General features: G+C 39.9%; 1 protein-coding gene across 1 annotated transcript in view; it reads left to right on the plus strand.

The window, feature by feature from the left end:
• The first annotated feature begins 7843 nt into the window (after window positions 1-7843).
• LOC116374881 (transcription factor SOX-6) overlaps window positions 7844-23553 on the plus strand; it is a 201694-nt gene continuing 185984 nt past the window's right edge. The window contains exons 1-2 of the mRNA XM_031831135.1: window positions 7844-8169; window positions 10945-11054. The gene's annotated coding sequence lies outside the window, so the exon portion shown is untranslated. The remainder of the gene's footprint in view (window positions 8170-10944; window positions 11055-23553) is intronic.

A 23553-nucleotide genomic window follows, 5' to 3' on the forward strand; every position in this document is an offset into this window, starting at 1 on the left:
GGTTTTCTTTCATGTTAATCCATTTTGAATTCAGGCTGTAACAAAATAAAATGTGAAATAAGTCAAGGGGTACGAATACTTCTGAAGGCACTGTAAAATAGTGTATATGATAACAGGTTTATGTAAACACAGTTGTTCTACCCTATAAATGATTGATTATGAATGTTTAAAAAATGCTGTGTTAAAGAAAACAATGAATTGCTCTCATGTTCCTTAAACGGCTTGCATTTACAATACCTACAATGAATTGGGCTTTTTGTGTACATGAATGAAGCAGATGCCCTTGGGCTTCCTCTTTGATCCAGCAGCAGCTCAAACTTTGTCTGCCTCTTAGCAACACATTTCACTTCAAATTAAGGCACAACTCTGTCTGCAAGCACAAAAGAAAAAACCTGCACCGTGCTGAAATGTTTGGCAGTGTTGGTTATTGGTACAAGTATGTGTTGTGCAGATGTGTGCCATCTTCAGGCCCTTTTCATCCTCTACAAAGCAAGCATTATGAAGATGATGATGACGAGAACACACCCTCATCATGAAGACTGAACATTTCCTAGAGTTTTAATAATTGAATACCTGGGTATTGGTTACTGCTTGTGTGTAAAGGGCTCTGTTTTCCAACTTTTCATATCATGCCATAGTTGAGATCTCATTCCACCATTTCATCTGCAGCAGTTTATTGTTCAGTCATTGAGTGTTTGTGTGTTTGTTCAGGTATTGTAAGCCTTTGACTTTTAGTGAACCTTTTTATGTGAGGGGCAACAACCTACATTTTCACTCTGCTGATCACTGACGGAAGACACACTGCTAACATGTAAGAATCTCACACATTTTTCAACCCTCTTCAAGCCACACCCCTGAGCTAGCAATATGCATTAGTGGAGTTTGTGCAGATAGTAATGAATTGGTAATTAAGTAGTCCAATACAGAAATATGACGTCCTTATCATTATGTAATTAGACAAAGCATGTAGATTCCCTTATTTAAAAATGATTCATTAGTCGTTCCCTGTTAACCTAAAAGGAAATATTAGATCCTGACTAAACTTTGAGGAAATTTGGAGTTACAAGTAAGAGATTTGGGTCAGCTAATGAGAACAGAGTGTCCCACTTTACAGGTCCAATTGGGAGAAGGAGGATTTGCATGTATGCAAATGTTGTTTGAGTTAATTACATAACTTGGCATTCATTAATAATGAAGTATGGTGGATGTCGGGCCTTTATGCCTGTATGTGTACTCTCATGCCCAGAGAGAGGCCTGTTCCTGCATAGGGAGTGAGGGCCTTTATGCCTCTGGTTCATGTCCAGATTGTGGAGCGTTCATTGAGTGTGTCAGTTTGTGAAAGCAATAGAGCACCCACCAGCACTCCATCAATAATGCCAGTTTACAGACGGGTCATCATACATGATGCTCTGGAAATATGGGAATTGATTTGACCTTTCTGACCTTTCTCTTTTGGTATCTGGAGTCAAATAAATTAGCAGTACCCTATTTAGTATGTGCCAAGTCAAATAACATTGATACATGTATTATTATTTATTATTATTATTTACCTTTATTTAACCAGGTAGGCAAGTTGAGAACAAGTTCTCATTTACAATTGCGACCTGGCCAAGATAAAGCAAAGCAGTTCGACAGATAAAACGACACAGAGTTACACATGGAGTAAAAACAAACATACAGTCAATAATGCAGTATAAACAAGTCTATATACAATGTGAGCAAATGAGGTGAGAAGGGAGGTAAAGGCAAAAAAGGCCATGATGGCAAAGTAAATACAATATAGCAAGTAAAATACTGGAATGGTAGTTTTGCAATGGAAGAATGTGCAAAGTAGAAATTTAAAAAAAATAATGGGGTGCAAAGGAGCAAAATAAATAAATAAATTAAAATTAAATACAGTTGGGAAAGAGGTAGTTGTTTGGGCTAAATTATAGGTGGGCTATGTACAGGTGCAGTAATCTGTGAGCTGCTCTGACAGTTGGTGCTTAAAGCTAGTGAGGGAGATAAGTGTTTCCAGTTTCAGAGATTTTTGTAGTTCGTTCCAGTCATTGGCAGAAGAGAACTGGAAGGAGAGGCGGCCAAAGAAAGAATTGGTTTTGGGGGTGACTAGAGAGATATACCTGCTGGAGCGTGTGCTACAGGTGGGAGATGCTATGGTGACCAGCGAGCTGAGATAAGGGGGGACTTTACCTAGCAGGGTCTTGTAGATGACATGGAGCCAGTGGGTTTGGCGACGAGTATGAAGCGAGGGCCAGCCAACGAGAGCGTACAGGTCGCAATGGTGGGTAGTATATGGGGCTTTGGTGATAAAACGGATTGCACTGTGATAGACTGCATCCAATTTGTTGAGTAAGGTATTGGAGGCTATTTTGTAAATGACATCGCCAAAGTCGAGGATTGGTAGGATGGTCAGTTTTACAAGGGTATGTTTGGCAGCATGAGTGAAGGATGCTTTGTTGCGAAATAGGAAGCCAATTCTAGATTTAACTTTGGATTGGAGATGTTTGATATGGGTCTGGAAGGAGAGTTTACAGTCTAACCAGACACCTAAGTATTTGTAGTTGTCCACGTATTCTAAGTCAGAGCCGTCCAGAGTAGTGATGTTGGACAGGCGGGTAGGTGCAGGTAGCGATCGGTTGAAGAGCATGCATTTAGTTTTACTTGTATTTAAGAGCAATTGGAGGCCACGGAAGGAGAGTTGTATGGCAACTGGTCTTATTTTTGCTGTATAGCTAAGGTATGATATTACCTTAAGAGCTAACTGTATGTAGGCCTATGAAACATTATTGAACATTATAAACCGAGTAGTTTCGGTCCTGGATTCTGATTGGCCAAAAACAGCATTTCAGCTGTGTATACAGTCTCAGACAATATACCACGGATATGAGGCAAAAATACTTGTTTACTGTTCTATTTGTGTTGGAAACCAGTTTATAATAGCAATAAGGCACCTTGGGGGTTTGTGGTATATGGCCAATATACCACACCCCCTTGGGCCTTATTGCTTAATTTTCAACCTTGAGAATATATTTGAACCATGGAAAGTAGGCCTGTTAGCACTGTATATAAAGGAAAGCTTGTGAACACTCAACTTATGCAGGAAAGTGTTGACCTAAATAAATCATTATTGGAAAATAACCCCTATTTACACATTCCATGTGAGTGCATTTAACTCTTTTTAACACTGTTGAAGTTTCCTACATTTTTTTAAATATATTTTTTACAAACCGTCTGCTGGCAAGTTGTAGCAATGTTTTTTAGATTTATGTGTATTTTAAAGAATAATTTATTTTACAATCATTTGACAATTATCTGAAGACTAACACAGTTGAGTGCAGTCAGTAGCCAGGATGTCAAATACTACAAACCTTAAACTTGCAATTAACTTTGACCAAGAATTACAAGGAATGCTTTGGCACACTTTAAAATGAACGTCCTCAGTCATGTTTACCATTGTCAACTTCAACCTGTTAGCCATTCCTTTATTGAGATAAAACCCTATCTTGTTGACAGCTCCCAAAGGATCAAGACCTCAACTTGAAAAGGTCCTATGTTCAGTGCAGAGCATTATGATAAAATATGTTGCACACATGTCCCTCCCATGAAGCTATTATCTACAATTAAAATGTTTCTAAAGTCTTGCCATCAACACAAAACGTCATAATGAATTGGTTTTCCAAACACCAACAGTTAATTGATCCCTTCTTTTTTCCTGCCCATAATATGTTGCAGTTTGTTATGTTCTGTTCTTTATGGCTCCTCTGCAATCCACACAATCATTTTCTTTGTCATTTTATTGAGCTCACAAATGTTGAAAGGTAGTGAGGCGGTGTTTATTGTTCAAAAGCTTACAGTTTAGACCTTATGGTCCGGGTTTCCTTTTCATCTATTGCTTTACTACGAAGGGACCTGCCATTTAGACTCTGACAGTATCATATCCATTGTCTTTGCACATTTCTTAGACTAAATTATTCTATCACTGATCTGAATTGAAACCCTTTTTTCTCAACTTCATTTGTTTCCTGGATGATGTCATATGGAGAAGGCTTCCACACCTTTTCAGGAGCCCCTGTAATCATTTATGATTTAAAAAGATACGGCCATGAAGCAAACTCCGACATGAAGCTGCCATGTATGTAACGTTGTTGAATGGCTCTGGTGCTAACCCAACAAATCACACGGCAACCCCCTCATATCCTCTGACAGAATAGTGTTCTCTAATTAACCATGCAGAACAGGAGAAGAACACATGTTAATTTAATGTAACAAAAATGTTGATTTTCATGCACTCTCTTTTTCAAATATTAATAGGCTAGACTTCCATTTCAAGATGCATCAAAGTAGCTCAGGATATGCAAATGTGATGTATGCTGCTGCCTTACCCCAACCAGTTGGACTGACACAATCTCTCTCTTTATGCAGGCAGTTGCCTGGTTATGAGCACTGGAAGACCAAGAGCCAATAATCTGCACTTCCTTCAGTTCCTGCACTTCCTTCACAGAAAAAAATTATGTATCCATGTAATCAACAGTTAATCAATTATAAATTAATTGACGTATTCAAGAGTTGTAAATTATCAAATTAGTTGCATCTTATTATTATAGTTATCTCCATAGCCACATCTGGCCATATTTAGAACACTAATTAGCACAGTGAACCAAAAAAACATGTTAAGCCACATTCAATGAGACCAGATTATGGTGTAAATGTTCATCGTGTTACTGTAAGCTTTTTAGGCTGACAAATTGTAACTATTATTTATTTAGTATATTGAATTGCGTTGTTTTAGTAGCTTGGAGTTGAATTCAAAACGGCATCAACTAATTTGTCTACCTCAAACCATGTCTTGCCTCTCTGTGTTTCAAATTAAGTTTACTTACTGTGTTTCATAAGCGAGAAGGACAAGAGGAAATTCCCAAAGTCACCGAAAGGTGGCGTATGAGTCACGTCTAACAAGTACGCTTAACTGCTCTTTGAATGGTTCTAGCTTACCTTTCTACTGTTAAATGAAACACGAAAATACAAAATGTTACATGAAATGTCAGTAAGAACTTTAGTTAATGAATTAATGATTAAACACATTGCTCTCAGCAATATGCATCGCACACGTCAATTTTTCATAATCAAAAATACAATAGGCCTCTTGATTTCAACACAGTGTAGGCCTATGTACAATATGACTTTACGAATAGTTACACAGCTAAGATATGTTTAAATTGTCTTTAACATTAACCACACTGAAATTCTAACTAATTGAAAGAACACAGTTGAATTTTGTACCTCAGAGGGAAATCCAAAATGTACCAATATCCTTGTTTTTCAAATTTGAGGAATCTCTTGCCTGCATCGTCATTGAAGAGCAATGCGTTTCTTCGTTCTCGTTTAAGATCAAGTAGAAAATCCACGCAAAGACTCCTTGGACGATTTTATAATAAAACAAGTGTTTTCCATCATTACTAGTACTTACACTCCTTTGTTCCTGTAGAACTTATCAATATAAAAAAGATATCAAATGAAACAATACCTGAGTATTCTGCTCCAGGTGTTTTGGGAAGCTCGGTGAGCATGAGTTTTTTTCATTTGCGAAGATGAACTGGTTTGACTTATACATTTATATTTCAGAAGAAAATGAGACAACGCACTTATTGTGAGGAAAAGTTTGCAGTGCGTTAGGTTTGCTGTGTTGAACGTAATGCTCCAAATGAATAATAAAAAGATGTGACGTATGGATATGATTTTCTCTTGAACAAAAGGAATGTGAAAATGTGAAAATGAAAGACAGAGAAGAGCCAGAGCAGATGCGAGGAGATTTGTGAAGGGGCTGTGTTCTCTCTCTCTCTCTCTCTCTCTCTCTCTCTCTCTCTATTTCCCACGTCTTCTCCTCCCCTCTTTTTATCCCTATGTGACTCTTCAGTTAACAAACATTATTTCCTACTGCTTCTGTCCCTGTCATTGTAAGTACAACATTGTCTTATTTACCTATTGAATGAATGAAACCATTGTCCTGTTATTCTTGAAGGCGAGTGTTAAAGGTTTTCTCGTACTATGTTTTGTCCGCCTGTGCTGTGTATTGCAAACTTTTTCCTTTACATGTTCAACAAGCTATCGCATTGTTCCTTATGTCATATTATTGTTGGGATTCATTTTAATTGATGATGGTGCGGGATAGTGATTCTGTTGAGTGTACCCGAAGACAGCGCGTAACTCAAGTGCCTCTCAGTGTGCTGCAACCTGTGCTTACCTCTTACCTGTAGCCTGTATATCGCCCCGCGGTGGACCGTTACTTTTCTTCACTGTAGCCTACCTACATTTACAGCTGACAAAGGTGTTGAACTATTATTCCCCAGAACAGTTGTCCATCTAATATCGAGCTATATAGCCTACTGTTGAAAAATGTTTGTTCTATATGTCGTTAATTATGTCCGCTAGAGTTTGGTCGATACAGCCCATTGATGAAGGCTATGCATTTGTTTCTTGTCTTTTACGATTTTGAGGATGCATAGCAGGCTACTGTAGAACTCTTGAGAAGTGATTTTACTCCTCTAATTTCAATGGAATTTAGCCTATAATAAATGCCAGGCATTCTATTTAAGCCTTTGCAATATTTTCTATTGAATGTTCAAGGGGGCGGAAAACATTTGCTTGGTAGGCCTAGTGACCCAAATATTATTTTGATATATAAAATGGCACCTAATTTACATTTGAAAATGTAGCCTATTATATGTAAAGTAATAAGTAAGTGTTCTGGTGGGCTACGAATATATTTTTTTACATTTATGCTTCTCGATTTAAATACTTTTCTGAAACAAGTTGACCTAGCACTGGTTGTTTCAATCATTAATAACATGTTTTTTTGTTTGCATAAACTGAAGGCTATGTCAACCAAAACAAAACGTCTAAGTCTATAATCTATTGTGTGTATTGAAAAGACAATAGCACATCCATCTCTTAACGTTATGTGTATGCATCATAAGATGTTTTCTTATGAATAGGAAGCCATGGAATAATCAATGACTTGCAGTAAATTATTTGTTTATTTTGTCAAAGTGATATATTGAGTTATAACTAACACCATAAACCTTGCAGCTATTGATAATATTTTATACAGATCAGACGAATAGAAACAGGCGGGCTCCCTATTTGAGAGAGATTATCATTTTATATTTGAAATGATGGGTAATTTTTTTGGGGGGAATACTTTATTAATTGCCTTTTGCTTTCCTGTATTAACTTATACTTCGTCTATATAACGCTTAAATGAACAATATAGGCTATAGGCTACAGTGTATCAATGTATTCCTACTACACGACTGTTTTCGCCGATGCCAAATGTCGTTTGTCATAAAGTGGTATGGTTGACACTCGAGTTCTTTACACGTCACTTCATATCAAAGCTTCCGTTGATCTGTTATAAAGGCCAGCAGTGTTATATTATAGGTACAGTATAACTAACCCCTAACCGAGTAGTTTTCTGTCTTCAACTCTGAAGTGCGTTTCTGGCATGTGCTGTTGATAAAATTGTTCCATTAATTTAGAGTAAGGCAAAAGACAAAAAATAATGCCTTAAATCGTCCACTTTACAGATAAATAGGACAATAACTCTTATTGGAGTTTGTTCAAGTGCAAATTATGTTGTCTCGACTTTCAATTGTGCTGCTGTGTAATAATCGGATATTTTTTTCAATTTAATCAAGAGCAAAATCTCCCTCTGTCTAATCACTCACTAAACTCTCTCTCTCTCTCTCTCTCTCTCTTTCGCATCTCTTGTCTGGGAGGGGGAGTCCTGCCTCTTTGCCTTCCTCAGATCAATGCCCTGGCCACTCTCTTTCTGATGTTGCACGACGGGAAATGCTTTGAATACTTGCGACATGGCCGCTCACATTGATTGCCAAGATTGACAGCTCTGCATCGTCTTCTCTTGTATCCGAGAGAGAGGGAGATAAAGAGGATAGATAACAACAAAAGCTCCTTGCAGTTTTGACAATTAAACTTCATAGAAAGAACGGGATCCCCTCATATAGCCAGTGGGAACCACAACAGACTTTAGTTCTCTTTCCTTTTCTCTACAGATAGTAATCGTTATGTTTTAACGTAATATAGCGTGAAACACACGACTCGGGATACGATACCGTTAGGACCTGCAGCTGTCTTTTCTCGACTGATCTGAAGGTAAAAACGTGCTTAGTTTTAACATGTTGTAATCGTGTTTTCATGTAAACTGCGTTATTTAGCCTGTTTTTGTTGGTACGTTACAGAGTTCGCTTCATTCGATGTCAATAGGGGTGTTAAAACTGTTTTCTCTCTCGTTTTTTTGTGAGGGGAATATGATAACATTCTTATTTATTGCTTCTCAATCGCGAGATTCGTGGTAAACGCAATAAAGAAAGCAGAGTACGTGAAAAGACAAGCGCAAGCGTTCTCTGGAAAGGTTTGGATAGCTACTGTAACAATGATGCCTTGTTTTATTTACCGACACAGGAGACTTGTGTAACTTCTAAGTTACATTCAATCGTGCGTCTCGAGGTATTGATATCAACAGCTCTATATTCCACTTGGATGAGCAGTTAGGTTACTGATTTAAGCAACATACAGCTAGGTAGGTTTGGAGTAGACTGTATTAATTACCCGCAACCCTTTTTTTTATTGCATTGTTGGTTACGCACCCACAAAGTCTTGTCGCGAAATTCAACTCTTAAAAAATACTCATCAAGTTATGTGTGTTTTGTTATGGTGTTGCTATCCGGATGCTCAATAACTTCCTCCTGTGGGACTGGGAGGCAATTGCACCTTTGTCCACAGAGCGGTACTATTCATTGACAATGACGTGCGCATTGCTCTAGGTCCCCTTCCATACCCTTCCTTTCTCCCTGATCTTTCTGGATGCGAGATTTACAAGTTTCTTCGAACTTGAGCATATGGTTTATTTAGTTGTCTTTCTTCCAAACTCTAAGTAATCTATATTCATCGTTCGACCTGAATTATATTTCGGTGTAAAACATTTATATTCGTAATTGTTTCCTATGTTGTAGGAGGTTGGGAATTCACTCTGCCTTAACTTTAACTGGAGGTCAGGCAAATCGATCTTAAAATAATGCATAAACCATCAATTAAATCCAACTACTCCTCGAAAGGCTATCCCATTTAGAGACGATATACACGGACAAGGCTTCCCTACAAGCCTACAAAGCGCTGCTCTCGGACGGTTTTAGGGACTAACGTAAGTCATCTGGTGTAATTATTTTGGTCTCTTTTGCACTATTGTCTTTCCCTTTCATGGACAGGTGTGAATCTGGTTATAGATACATTGCAGATACTTGAATGCACAGGTTTAATTGTATGCTAAATATTCTAAATAATTACATTTTATTTGTTTCTAAGTGTTATAGATTGGATATAGTTTCCCTCATTTTTTAAAATTTTTAACAATAACTTTTACCGCGTATTAGGCTATAATCAGATATTTTGCTATTTTCATGTCACACATGGCTTTTGAAGGTACTTGAGATTTTGACAAAAACACGATTGTATACCAAGGTAGTGGGAGGACAAATGCAACGCAGTTCGTGTGAACTTGTCTGTTGTGTGAAGATAGCCCATCATTTACAAGGTGTTTCCCAAAATAAGACACTCGCAGTCTCAGATAAAGCTTTTTTTCTAACTTCTGCACAAGCAGTGATAACAATTTGAATAGAAACAGAGAAAGCAGACAATGGATATCTTAGTTCTTAAAGTATGAGAGGAGGAATACAGAGGATATCTCTGTCACTGCCATTCTGGACTCTATATCCTAATGTAGCCTAGACCTATTGCTACCGGGGAAAATTCATATGCTCCTTTATTTTCTTAACATTTGAAATAAATGCAATAGGATTGCTGTGCCCACTCAGTAGGCGGAAACTGAAACCTGCATTAAAGACAGCTTCACCTTTCTCCTATTTTACTTCAAAATAGTGTCCAGACCGTCAGAATAATCCTGTGTCTAATAATAAAATCATATCTTAAGTGAGAGAGGCTGCATGGGTGGAAAACAATCGTCCGGCTCGTTCCTCTGTTAGGGTGAAGTTGGTCTCGTAATGGTATTTTGTTTTGAACAGTTGTTGTTAGTTGAGAGTGCAAGTTCCCTCATAAGGTAAGGTGGCACCGGAGCCCAATAGAAGTCTAAATGGCACATTTATAATTAGACTGCCAATTCAGCACATTGTCCTGATTGCTATACAAGTGCTATACGAGTGACACTCGGCACTGTCTGGCTGCTCAATATGAGATAGTTTTTCCTCTGACGGACAGTTTAACACTGCCGGTAACAAATTAGTGAGGAGCAAAGAAGTTCTGTTGATGGTTCACTGCACGGCTGTTTCAACTCCTATTTTATCAGGGAAATAAAAAATGACTCCGCGATTGCCAGGTCCCTTTTCTCTCCGTTTCTGCCCATCTTTGTTTATTTTTTACGCACTCTAAATACTCTAAAATAAACGTAGGATACAGTCGCCCCACACTGCAAATAAACGTAGGATACAGTCGCCCCACACTGCAAATAAACGTAGGATACAGTCGCCCCACACTGCAAATAAACGGATGAAAGGAACATTACAATATAATATGAATAATATGGTAGATGTAATCGATTTTTATAATTGAAACTTACCAACGTTTTTGTACACATGCATTGACTACATATAATATTTCAAATTGACCTCTTGCTCTATGTGTTGCGCGTTGATTGTCAAGTACACAATGCTGTTATTGAAATCAAAGGTTATATTGATTAGGTCTATATTATCCAGGATTTTTGATGATTTGTTTAACTTTTAATACGATGATGAAGGTTGATTTAAATGCTTTATTAACCATTTTGGTGCACATTTTGCATTTTGATTCAGATTTATGGTTTGAAATCTCACCTATTGTAACATGTCATGTATTTCCTACTGTTTGATTTTTCAGGACTATCTGCACGTGGACTTCAGAGGAACTTGTGGTTTTGCGAGAGAGAAAAACATTTCCGAACTGGATCCGGACATAAAGATATCGACTCCCTGACGCATATGGTGCCAGTAAGTTCAGAGATTTAGAAGTGCATTTTGACATACCGAAACCGCATGCTTCACAGCCTGTGCTCGGCGCTCTTTCACGGTGGCTCCCTTGTTTAAATAGATCCCCCATTCAATCCCAGATCAATAGAGTTGTATGTTGCGAGACGAATTTAAAAATTGGAAACCCATTTTCTGTCATTAAACGACCATGAATGATGAGCAAAACAATAACAATATTTGTTTTATTATTAGAACAAATGTTGTCCTATTTAGTAGCCTAATACTGTTACATACGTTTACGTTTTATAAATGTATTGTTTTCCTGAGGGTTAAATTATTTGCTTTTGATTAGACAGTGCTGAAATATTGTAATTATTGACAGCGCAATCTAGACGTGCAATGTGAGTTTATAATACACTTGACCACAATAGTGATCATATTTTGAAAAATATGTGTGAGCACAAAGCATATACAATGCTTGATTTTAGTTATTGAGTCTATGGAAATTATGTGGTTTTAGATCTCAGTAAGACAAAATGCTGAAGGGGATGTTTTTTAAAATTTCAAACCAGGCTATTGTTAGTTTAATGAATATGTTGTATATATATTTTGTCAATTATTTTGTTCTTTGTATATCATGCACAGCAAATAGCTTCATGAAGCTGGGTAGAGCGGTGTAGGGTCAGTAGCCTACCATGTGTGTTTAATTGAATGTTGATATGCTCTCTAAGGAGGCAGGGTGTAGAGCGGTGTAGGGTCAGTAGCCTACCATGTGTTTTTAATTGAATGTTGATATGCTCTCTAAGGAGGCAGGGTGTAGAGCGGTGTAGGGTCAGTAGCCTACCATGTGTGTTTAATTGAATGTTGATATGCTCTCTAAGGAAGCAGGGTGTAGAGCGGTGTAGGGTCAGTAGCCTACCATGTGTTTTTAATTGAATGTTGATATGCTCTCTAAGGAGGCAGGGTGTAGAGCGGTGTAGGGTCAGTAGCCTACCATGTGTGTTTAATTGAATGTTGATATGCTCTCTAAGGAGGCAGGGTGTAGAGCGGTGTAGGGTCAGTAGCCTACCATGTGTTTTTAATTGAATGTTGATATGCTCTCTAAGGAGGCAGGGTGTAGAGCGGTGTAGGGTCAGTAGCCTACCATGTGTTTTTAATTGAATGTTGATATGCTCTCTAAGGAGGCAGGGTGTAGAGCGGTGTAGGGTCAGTAGCCTACCATGTGTGTTTAATTGAATGTTGATATGCTCTCTAAGGAGGCAGGGTGTAGAGCGGTGTAGGGTCAGTAGCCTACCATGTGTTTTTAATTGAATGTTGATATGCTCTCTAAGGAGGCAGGGTGTAGAGCGGTGTAGGGTCAGTAGCCTACCATGTGTGTTTAATTGAATGTTGATATGCTCTCTAAGGAGGCAGGGTGTAGAGCGGTGTAGGGTCAGTAGCCTACCATGTGTTTTTAATTGAATGTTGATTTGCTCTCTAAGGAGGCAGGGTGTAGAGCGGTGTAGGGTCAGTAGCCTACCATGTGTTTTTAATTGAATGTTGATTTGCTCTCTAATGAGGCAGGGTGTAGAGCGGTGTAGGGTCAGTAGCCTACCATGTGTGTTTAATTGAATGTTGATTTGCTCTCTAAGGAGGCAGGGTGTAGAGCGGTGTAGGGTCAGTAGCCTACCATGTGTGTTTAATTGAATGTTGATTTGCTCTCTAAGGAGGCAGGGTGTAGAGCGGTGTAGGGTCAGTAGCCTACCATGTGTGTTTAATTGAATGTTGATATGCTCTCTAAGGAGGCAGGGTGTAGAGCGGTGTAGGGTCAGTAGCCTACCATGTGTTTTTAATTGAATGTTGATATGCTCTCTAAGGAGGCAGGGTGTAGAGCGGTGTAGGGTCAGTAGCCTACCATGTGTGTTTAATTGAACGTTGATATGCTCTCTAAGGAGGCAGGGTGTAGAGCGGTGTAGGGTCAGTAGCCTACCATGTGTTTTTAATTGAATGTTGATTTGCTCTCTAAGGAGGCAGGGTGTAGAGCGGTGTAGGGTCAGTAGCCTACCATGTGTTTTTAATTGAATGTTGATTTGCTCTCTAAGGAGGCAGGGTGTAGAGCGGTGTAGGGTCAGTAGCCTACCATGTGTGTTTAATTGAATGTTGATATGCTCTCTAAGGAGGCAGGGTGTAGAGCGGTGTAGGGTCAGTAGCCTACCATGTGTTTTTAATTGAATGTTGATATGCTCTCTAAGGAGGCAGGGTGTAGAGCGGTGTAGGTCAGTAGCCTACCATGTGTTTTTAATTGAATGTTGATATGCTCTCTAAGGAGGCAGGGTGTAGAGCGGTGTAGGGTCAGTAGCCTACCATGTGTTTTTAATTGAATGTTGATATGCTCTCTAAGGAGGCAGGGTGTAGAGCGGTGTAGGGTCAGTAGCCTACCATGTGTGTTTAATTGAATGTTGATATGCTCTCTAAGGAGGCAGGGTGTAGACCAGGCATTACAGTGCTGCGTCAATTTAAAACTGGAACATTAAATTAACTTTTTTAACCCTTTCAAATACATGATGTGAGCTGGTCCTTGGACTGTTGTCTCAAAGGGGTATCTTACCTACTGTGTAATACATTACTACTCTTATCACATAGTGTTAGTTCATCACTGTATTTACTGTGTGTGTGTGTGTGTGTGTGTGTTTGTGTGTGTGTGTGTGTGTGTGTGTGTGTGTGTGTGTGTGTGTGTGTGTGTGTGTGCGTGCGCGCGTGTGTGTGTGTGCGCATGTTGAATGTATGTAGGCCTATGTACGTGTACACAGTATTTGACATTGATGACTAATGGGTTTGGTCATTTGAACATATTTATTATGATTTGAAAACATTTACACATGTCTTTCTTGTATGTTTTTGGTATGTGCATTTTGCATCAATGGTTGCTTTTACTGAGTCTGATCTGTTAACTGCTACATCAGTGCCACTCCATAATAGCCTCAGAGACAACTATTATAGGACACAATGGATATGAATGGGATGTTTCTGTGCTTTAGTAGTTTGAAATTTTAATTGACAATGAAGACTGAAATAAGAAAATAAGAATAACGAAACATTTATTGAAAGTGTACTGTTCTGTCTGTGGATTATTTTAGCCCTTGCAGTAAAGGCTTCAGCTGGTTTCATTAGTGATTATGCTTAAGACAGAGTTCTGCATCCTAGAACCATGAGGTAAAGTAAGTTGAATTGTTGGTTTAATTGTATGGCCTTGGTTTATCCGTAGCTAATTCCCTTGCCAAACTAAATTCTTTGCCCTCAAAATGATATTATGACTTGCATATTGCTATTGCTCTAATAGCATGAGAAATAACACCTTTCCAAGATCAATAACATTTGATGTATCAACTTGCCTTTATAAATAGCCTACATTATGTAGAGTACTTTACAGTAACTTTATGAATTTAATAAGTTGAGCTATATTGGATATTTAAGTTGGGCCTAATGATTATGGGTTAATGAGGTAAAATGAAACGAGTGAATCTGCGTGCGTGCGTGTGTGTGTGTACGTGTGTGTGTGTGTACGGGGCACGTCTGTTCCTTCTTGTTGTACCCCAGACACTTTGCTGTGCTTGGCTTGTGATAGTCTGTCTGTCAGGGGGCTACTGGATCAGGTCATCCATGACAGATGCAATCTTCACTTAAGTCTCTCCCTTTTTAACTTCTTGTTTTTCCAATTGAGATTTTGAATCAGTCAGTGCGATAGTAATAGTTGCCGCAGTTACAGTATGACTAATGAGAGAGATGTTGCTCCTTGGATGCAGGCTGGCAGGGAAAGAGCACAGGAGGCAGTTGAGTTGAGGCTGGCTCAGGTACTAGTCCCCCTCTCCTCTCCTCTTCTCTCCATGTCTGAGGGGGAGTGGAGTGGCAGCCGAGGCCTAATGATAAACAAGATGAGAGAAGCAGGTAAACAACAGCAGGCCTGGTAAAGGTAGGGCGTGTGGCAGCAGAAGGGAGAGGATTTCTGGGGATAATAAATGTGGCAGCGCATGTTGTGACATCTGTCTTTATAAGTGTTAGCTAATTTGCAGCAGAATATTTCAACAATGATCAAAACCGATGGCAACATGTTCATTACAGGAGTCTTTCTTTTGTAGTCCTCTGATTTGTCTTCTTCAAATTCTCAACGTGTGTTATTGAAGGGCTGTGGCACCTTTAGATCTGGCACCGTTATGATCTTCTTGTATGACACAATTAAAAAAATATGCTCTTTACTAATGTACAATGATTTTAATTCTCATTATACAAACTGTGAATGCAGTTTTAATAAATGAAGTGAAGACTGGCAATGTAAATGAAACGTGCCTAAAATGACTTTCAAATAATCCTCACATCTTTTTATGCCCTTTCTGGCTTGAGGTGAACACATCTCAAGGACCTTTTCATTTCCAGCGTTGACAGTCTAGAGAGGGTCCAGGCTCCATCTCTGAATGAAATGGTTTTGTTCCCAGAGAAAATGTACGCCTCTCAGTACAAACCATTCTCACCACTCATGGGTGATGGGTGAGTCTTGAAATATTGATGAAATCAATGGTTCCAGTGAGACATCAGTATCAGACAATGGGGGCATCCAGAGGCTAGCAATCTAACTGTACAGACACAGATGATTTTCAAGTCTTGAAGATGGATACTGTAGATTAATGATTAGACACATGGTCTTGGTGAGATGCGTAAATCCGCATACATAGTTATCATCATTCTTAAGATTTTTCCCCGAATTTTAAGTGGAAATTAGCTAGGCTACGGTATACTTATCTGGGGTTTAACTACACTCCCAAATTGCGGTCTTGCTTTAGATTAGAATAAGGATTTTGAATCTACTGCACATCGGGACATGTCAGTGCAGTTGTTTGTGTTTTAGCTGCAGTCCAAGCTAAATGTGTTGTTTCTTTATAAAGGCTTTCATTGTTTTCTTCTTAGTAACCTTGGGTCCAGATTAGAGGTCGACCGATTATGATTTTTCAACGCCGATGCCGATACCGATACCGATTATTGGAGGAACAAAAAAGCCGATACCGATTAATCGGACGGTTTTTAAAATATTTTTTATTTGTAACAATGACAATTACAACAATACTGAATGAACACTTATTTTAACTTAATATAATAACATCAATAAAATCAATTTTAGCCTCAAGTAAATAATGATGCAATTTGGTTTAAATAATGCAAAAACAAAGTGTTGGAGAAGAAAGTAAAAGTGCAATATGTGCTATGTAAGAAAGCTAATGTTTCAGTTCCTTGTTCAGAACATGAGAACATATGAAAGCTGGTGGTTCCTTTTAACATGAGTCTTCAATATTCCCAGGTAAGAAGTTTTAGGTTGTAGTTATTATAGGAATTATAGGACTATTTCCCTCTATACCATTTGTATTTCATTAACCTTTGACTATTGGATGTTCTTATAGGCACTTTATTATTGCCAGTGTAACAGTATAGCTTCCGTCCCTCTCCTCGCTCCTCCCTGGGCTCGTACCAACAACACAACAACAACAGCCACCATCGAAGCAGCGTTACCCATGCAGAGCAAGGGGAACAACTACTAGAAGGCTCAGAACGAGTGACGTTTGAAACGCTATTTGCGTGCGCTAACTAGCTAGCCATTTCACTTCGGTTACACCAGCCTCATCTCGGGAGTTGATAGGCTTGAAGTCATAAACAGTGCAATGCTTGACGCACAACGAAGAGCTGCTGGGAAAACGCACAAAAGTGCTGTTTGAATGAATGTTCACGCACCTGCTTCCGCCTACCACCGCTCAGTCAGATACTTAGATACTTATATGCTTGTATGCTCAGTCAGATTTTATGCAACGCTGGACACGCTAGATAATATCTAGTAATATCATCAACCATGTCTAGTTAACTAGTGATTATGATTGATTGTTTTTTATAAGATCAGTTTAATGCTAGCTAGCAACTTACCTTGGCTTATTGCATTCGCGTAACAGGCAGCCTCCTTGTGGAGTGCAACGAGAGAGAGGCATGTCATTATTGCGTTGGACTCGTTAACTGTAAGGTTGCAAGATTGGATCCCCTGAGCTGACAAGGTGAAAATCTGTCGTTCTGCCCCTGAACGCGGCAGTTAACCCACCGTTCCTAGGCCGTCATTGGAAATAAGAATGTGTTCTTAACTGACTTGCCTAAAAATCGGAAAATCAGCACCCAAAAGTACCGATTTCCGATTGTTATGAAAACTTGAAATCGGCCCTATTTAATTGGCCATTCCGAGTAATCCGTCGACCTCTGGTCCAGATGACTTCTGCTGTGAGATTACATGAACTACATACATTCAATTAAAAAGGTTGAGTGCATCCTTTTCTTTAAATTGAAAACCATCAGCACCTGTATCCCATTACATGTTGAAGACCAAGGTACAGTACCAGAGAGAGAGAGAGAGAGATTTCCCTATAGAATCAACCAGACCTCTAGTATCCCATTACATGTTGAAGACCAAGGTACAGTACCAGAGAGAGATAGAGAGAGATTTCCCTATAGAATCAACCAGACCTCTAGTATCACATTACATGTTGAAGACCAAGGTACAGTACCAGAGAGAGATAGAGAGAGATTTCCCTATAGAATCAACCAGATCTCTAGTATCACATTACATGTTGAAGACCAAGGTACAGTACCAGAGAGAGATAGAGAGAGATTTCCCTATAGAATCAACCAGACCTCTAGTATCACATTACATGTTGAAGACCAAGGTACAGTACCAGAGAGAGATAGAGAGAGATTTACCTATAGAATCAACCAGACCTCTAGTATCACATTACATGTTGAAGACCAAGGTACAGTACCAGAGAGAGATAGAGAGACATTTCCCTTTAGAATCAACCAGAACTCTAGTATCACATTACATGTTGAAGACCAAGGTACAGTACCAGAGAGAGATAGAGAGAGATTTCCCTATAGAATCAACCAGACCTCTAGTATCACATTAGCTGTTAATTGTTTGGTAGGGAACTGGGTTTGAACATTCTGATTTAAAAATGAGCATTAGTATTTTACATGGGTATAAATAAAGCTAAACCAATGTACATTTTGAGTAATTGTATCACTTCACATGAACAATATAATTTCATAACTCACCAAAGGGGTACAATTTGAACTGTTTCATTCACTCACCCATTGAATATGTTTCACATTTGGACTACAAAATAATTGGACAATTTATTTTAATCCAAAGCATAGTTGTGCATAATTAAGTTAGACTTCAAAATGCAACAGCCTCTGTTGAATTCTCTCTTTTTAAAAATCATACATTAATATGTAGAATTAATTGGAGGGGCCTTGGTGGCCGTGTGTTTTTGACACAGGGCTGTTTCTTTAGGGGATGGTAATCAGCTGGAGGAATTAGTACAGCTCATTGTTTCTATGAGTCACATGAAGATTTGCACAGTCCATGTGTGAAGATGGCTGGCTCTATTTCCATATCAAAGAGGCCCACAGTGCTGCCTGTAATTCAAATGCAGTGGTTTTGGGAGCCCTTGCTCGGCTCACAGTTATTAGCACAGTACACTGAAGCAGCCGAGTGTTGTCATCTTTCCCGAGCAGTGTGCAAGCGGTCGACTCCTGCATGCTTCTCTCAATACACCTATCATTTTGTACAAATGTGAATGCCAGTCCACGCTCCTTTTGTGGAGAGTTTAGTTTTCTTTATCTAGCCTCTAGGTGTGGCTGCCTGTTTTATTTTAGCCCTCAGAATAGACATGATTTAGTTTACGTTATTGTCATGTCAACCGTTGACATTGACAGTGATATTTCATATTCTATATGCACTGTATTCATTGGCAGTTTTTATTCATAACCTTTATTGTGGAAAGGCCATGAAATCCCACTCTTGCGTTCAATGATTTACATGACTTGTTATTAGTTAGTGACCTTGTTGCATATTTCTCCAAACGGGGCCGGGGTCAACAGTTCCTTGTTGGTTTGTTCCACAGTGTATTGTGGTCCCTGTCCTTCCTGAATTGGAGAAGATCTGAGGTTGGGTCTTGTGAGAGAACGAGAGAAGAGAGATTACTGCGATGTGAGCCTCTACGCTGCTCGAACACAAAGGCCTCAGAACAACCCTTTCCTTGTGATCCCCCATTGTGTTTGGATCAGGCCTTCCCTTGTGATCCCCCATTGTGTTTGGATCAGGCCTTCCCTTGTGATCCCCCATTGTGTTTGGATCAGGCCTTCCCTTGTGATCCCCCATTGTGTTTGGATCAGGCCTTCCCTTGTGATCCCCCATTGTGTTTGGATCAGGCCTTCCCTTGTGATCCCCCATTGTGTTTGGATCAAGCCTTCCCTTGGGCTGGCTGCTGCCAAGGACTTAGTACAAAAGGACACTATGGAAATATCAAACTGGAAACCAACATGGGCAGCTCTCGGTGTGAGAGCGAGGTACCAGGAAGAAAACTTTGTATGCCCGTCACCCTGTTCTAATTACAATGTATCACATTCAGGATGCATTTTGTCCATTGATATTAGCATTTACAAGAAGGATTGGTGACACTAGTAATGAGGAAAACCCAACTGGATAAACTTACTGGGAATGATGTAAGCCCCATGATTAGTCTTACTTGGAAATGTAAAATAGGAAATTCCCTTTCCTCTTGAAATATTTTATGCATAGGTTCGTAATGAGCTGAAATTGAAATGAAATGAGCCTTTACTACTTAAAGGGATACTTCAGGATTTTGACATTTTTATGTCTCTGTGTCCAGTATGAAGGACGTTAGCGGTAGCATGCTAGCTGACACCCATAGACTTCTAGTCATTGCACTACTACTGGACAGAGACATCAAAAGAAAAGGGTGTCCGCAAGTTCATCTGACTCTGGGGAAGGAGATAAAGGTCCTCATTGCCAAAATCCCTTTAACATTAGAGCATATACAGTAAGGTAACCATGCTATATGGAGAACCACACGTGTTGTATTTTATCTTTGATCATTCAGCTTCTTTGGGTCTGAAAAATAAGTGATCTTCTTCTTGCATCTGCCTGTGGGTATTCCACAGTGAAGCTGGGGTTAAGGTGGGGTGAAGCTGGGGTTAGCACGGTACTCTTCTGTTTTCGCAGGTCCCTGTTCACTGCAAATGCAGTTAGACATTAGCCAGTTCCTGGAGGCTGACAGCTAGCCTGATATGTGCCAGCTCCATCAGATATGAGATGTAAAATATGCTCCACGATTGTGACTAAGCGGGCCAATCTGTGCTGCGCTGCTCCCTTCTCTCTGCTCCGGAGTAAAGCATGCTGGGAGAAGTTTAGTTGACACATGACGCTCAGCACCACTGATGCTGTACAATACTGGGGCTCTATTTGTTTTTAAGGCTCTCCACTGCCATCCACATTTGTATACATTGCAAAACTGTCACCAAATGATAGATCACAAAGTTTACTGTGCAGAGTAATGAGACAAGGTCACTAATTGATCAGATATGATTTGGCACCTTTATTTACAATGCAACACCCGAGCTTTGACTTCACCACACAGCAGTTTCACGGGGAAGACTGTGTGGAGTATCAGCCCATATTAAACAGCTTGCCCCTCCACATGTCCCTGAAGAATTACGTAAATGCAAAATAAAGTCCTAGGGTCTCATTTATCAATCATGCATATGCACAAATCTGTGCGTAAACCATGCATAGGATCATTTCCACGCAAAGTGTGGGATTTATCAATAGGAACTTTTGATTGAAAGTGTGTGTAGATGTAGAAACCGTCATGACCATGCGTATGCACAGTGCATAGTGGTGGAATAAGGGAACCTCTTACCAAGCATAGAATGGGAGAAATTTATGTTGAACATTTTTGAAATTGTGAGAGTAAATTTTCCTAATGGAACATTCTAAATTCTGTTCGTAAGTAGTATTTTAGAATAGTTTCTACGCAATATTAAAAAGGCCCCAGAAATCTGAGACATCAGCGCATGAATTATCTCCATTCTCCATCTCTTAGATAATACATTGGAAAAAGCTTACTGAGAATGGATGGTACAATCTCTCAGGTCTTTTACAGTATCTCTTTTTCTATGGATACATGCTAACATTTACATAGACCCATAGACCCTAGAACTGGACCTAGTGGCAAGGTCTAGTACTGATCAGTTGCTCACATATGGAATAGGCAAAGTGACTAAAAACGACCTGGAAAATTATTTGGAAAATCTGGGATGTATTGAGCCAAATTCAAGATTCCCTACACAAATGCATAATGCCAAAAATAAATGAAAGTGACAAAAGGAGGGGTGGGGGGGGGCTCTTGTGGCTGACTTTCTGATGAAGTTAACCAAAATGTCTACCCTGGTACAAACCCAGGTCTTTTGTTTCCTTCTTCCATGATTATTTACACCGACTTGGTGTATGTGCGTCATGAGAAAATGGCTTCAGCAGACTCAACCACAAGCTCTCTCTCTCTTTCGACTTCTCTTAGAAAATTAGAATGTACTTATTGCATCATATATAATTTACTCATACCTATGTTCAGAGAGAAAGAGAGGGATAGGGAGTAAGAGAGAGAGAGGCAGAGAGAGAAGAGAGGGGACAGAGAAAGAGAGGCCCTCTTGGTGTGGAGTGGTGAGGAGACGAGAGACGGAGGTTGAGAGCAGCTTGTCTGAACATTCCTCATTGTGAGAACTCAGCAGATAATGATGTTCGTGTTCGTCTAAGGTAATGTACTCTGTGTCGCCCCAGACCTCTCTGATACTGTGGAAGTGGACTGAACTGAGTCTCCTGCTACTGGAGCAGATTGAACTGGAGTTGTTTTGAGAAGGACAATGCTGGTCAACCCTCCTCTTCAACAGGAGGCTGTATAAAAACTATATTTGGCTGCTTGAGTGAGTACTCACAGTTTAAAGCTGAGTGCTAGAAATGTTTTCGTGTTGCTCATCAGTATTGGGAGCTGTGATTGGTTGAGGCTACTGAGTCCATCTCTCTCAGAGCTACAGCTTATCTACTTGGGGCCTCTCTAGAATGGAGAGTTTGTGTCAATACAGTATATAAATAAATATCCTAGAAATGTGTTCCACATGACAAAGTCCTACTGCCTCACCAGTCATTTGGCATAGCAGGGGCAGGAGCTGTTATATTCTTCTTGTTCTCTCTCTCTCTCTCTCTGTCTCTCGCTCTGTCACTGTCTTTGTCTCTGTCTCTGCCAGCACATATTAACCACAGCACAGTATAAACACTATGTCGGAAAATATGAACATTTTGCTTCAACCCAAGTGGAAAACAAATCGAAATTGAATTAAAACTCATCTCATTAGTGAGTCAGGGAAAAAATACTTTCTTTCGAAACAAAAGTAATTTTAAGTGGGGAAAAAAGTTCAAACATTTGCTTTCAGAGCAGTCAGTTTGTTTAGGACATGCTCAAAGAGGCAATTTGTACTCCAAACTACCAATGTAAAAACAGAATCACTCACTCTGAGGAAAACCCAGACTGCTGGAGGGATGGGGAGGGAGGGGTGGCTGACGAGAAGGTTGCACAAGGGGAAGGGAAGGCGAGGAGGGGAAACGAGGGGACGGGGTGTCCTGGCTGAGGATTAGTCACACGGGACTGGATGGGCTTCACTGACACACAAACTGAAAGTATGACAGTGTTGAACTTACTCAACCCCAGAGACCGGAGGGTTTCCCCTGTAAATAACCAATCACTTACATCTCTCCTCACAGTAAAAGCAAGTCTGTAGTGGTCAATTGAATTGTGGCCACCAAATAAACACCATTATTACACTGGAACATACAGTATCATTAAGCCCTTCTCATATGGAAGCAGGAGTGGTCGCTCTATACCAGTTTAGAGAGAGAGACGGCGAGAGAGTTTTGTGCCTGAATGTGAATAGCATTGGTGGAACACACAGACACACACACACAAATCACGCCAGACCCTGGGTTGTGGTTGTATGTCACAGTGGAGGAACACTTGATGTCCTTGGTTAGGGGTGGGGCTGATGGTAAGCAGGGGAGGGATGTTCCTCCTCTTCCTCGGTGAAGCTACATTTATTGGTCACCATCTGCAGGGTGGAGGAGTTTGGGCTGGGGCCAGCCTAGAGAGAGGCTTTTAATTAAACCATCATCATGATCAACTTGTGGTCAGCGATGGTCCCCAATGCTGGCTCTCCAAGATGAACATGGAATCACTGAGGCTTTCCTTGAAGTCTGTGTTGGACTGAATTAGAAAGGGAGAAACGAAACGGAGGAGAAAAGTGCTACAGGGCACTTTTTCTCTTCTTGGCAGGCAGAGAAAGACCTTCTGCCATATCCACTCAGGTTTAAACAATTACCCAACATCATAAGAAACCAGAAGAACCTTAGTCTGGAATAGTCATCGCTTTGGCCTGGCCTAGCTCGGTTTCAGGCATGGCGTAGCTGCGTCACATGTTGGAGCTCTCGATAATTTAAATGAGTGTAAGAGGGTGTGCCTCCAGTCTCTGTATCTATGCAGCCCTAGGAGCTTTCCTTTGAGGTTGACAGCCTTTAATATAGTATTTCATGGTTTGATATGTGAGTGACACA

This window comes from Oncorhynchus kisutch, linkage group LG8 (genome assembly GCF_002021735.2).
Source record: "Oncorhynchus kisutch isolate 150728-3 linkage group LG8, Okis_V2, whole genome shotgun sequence".
NCBI lineage: Eukaryota > Metazoa > Chordata > Actinopteri > Salmoniformes > Salmonidae > Oncorhynchus > Oncorhynchus kisutch.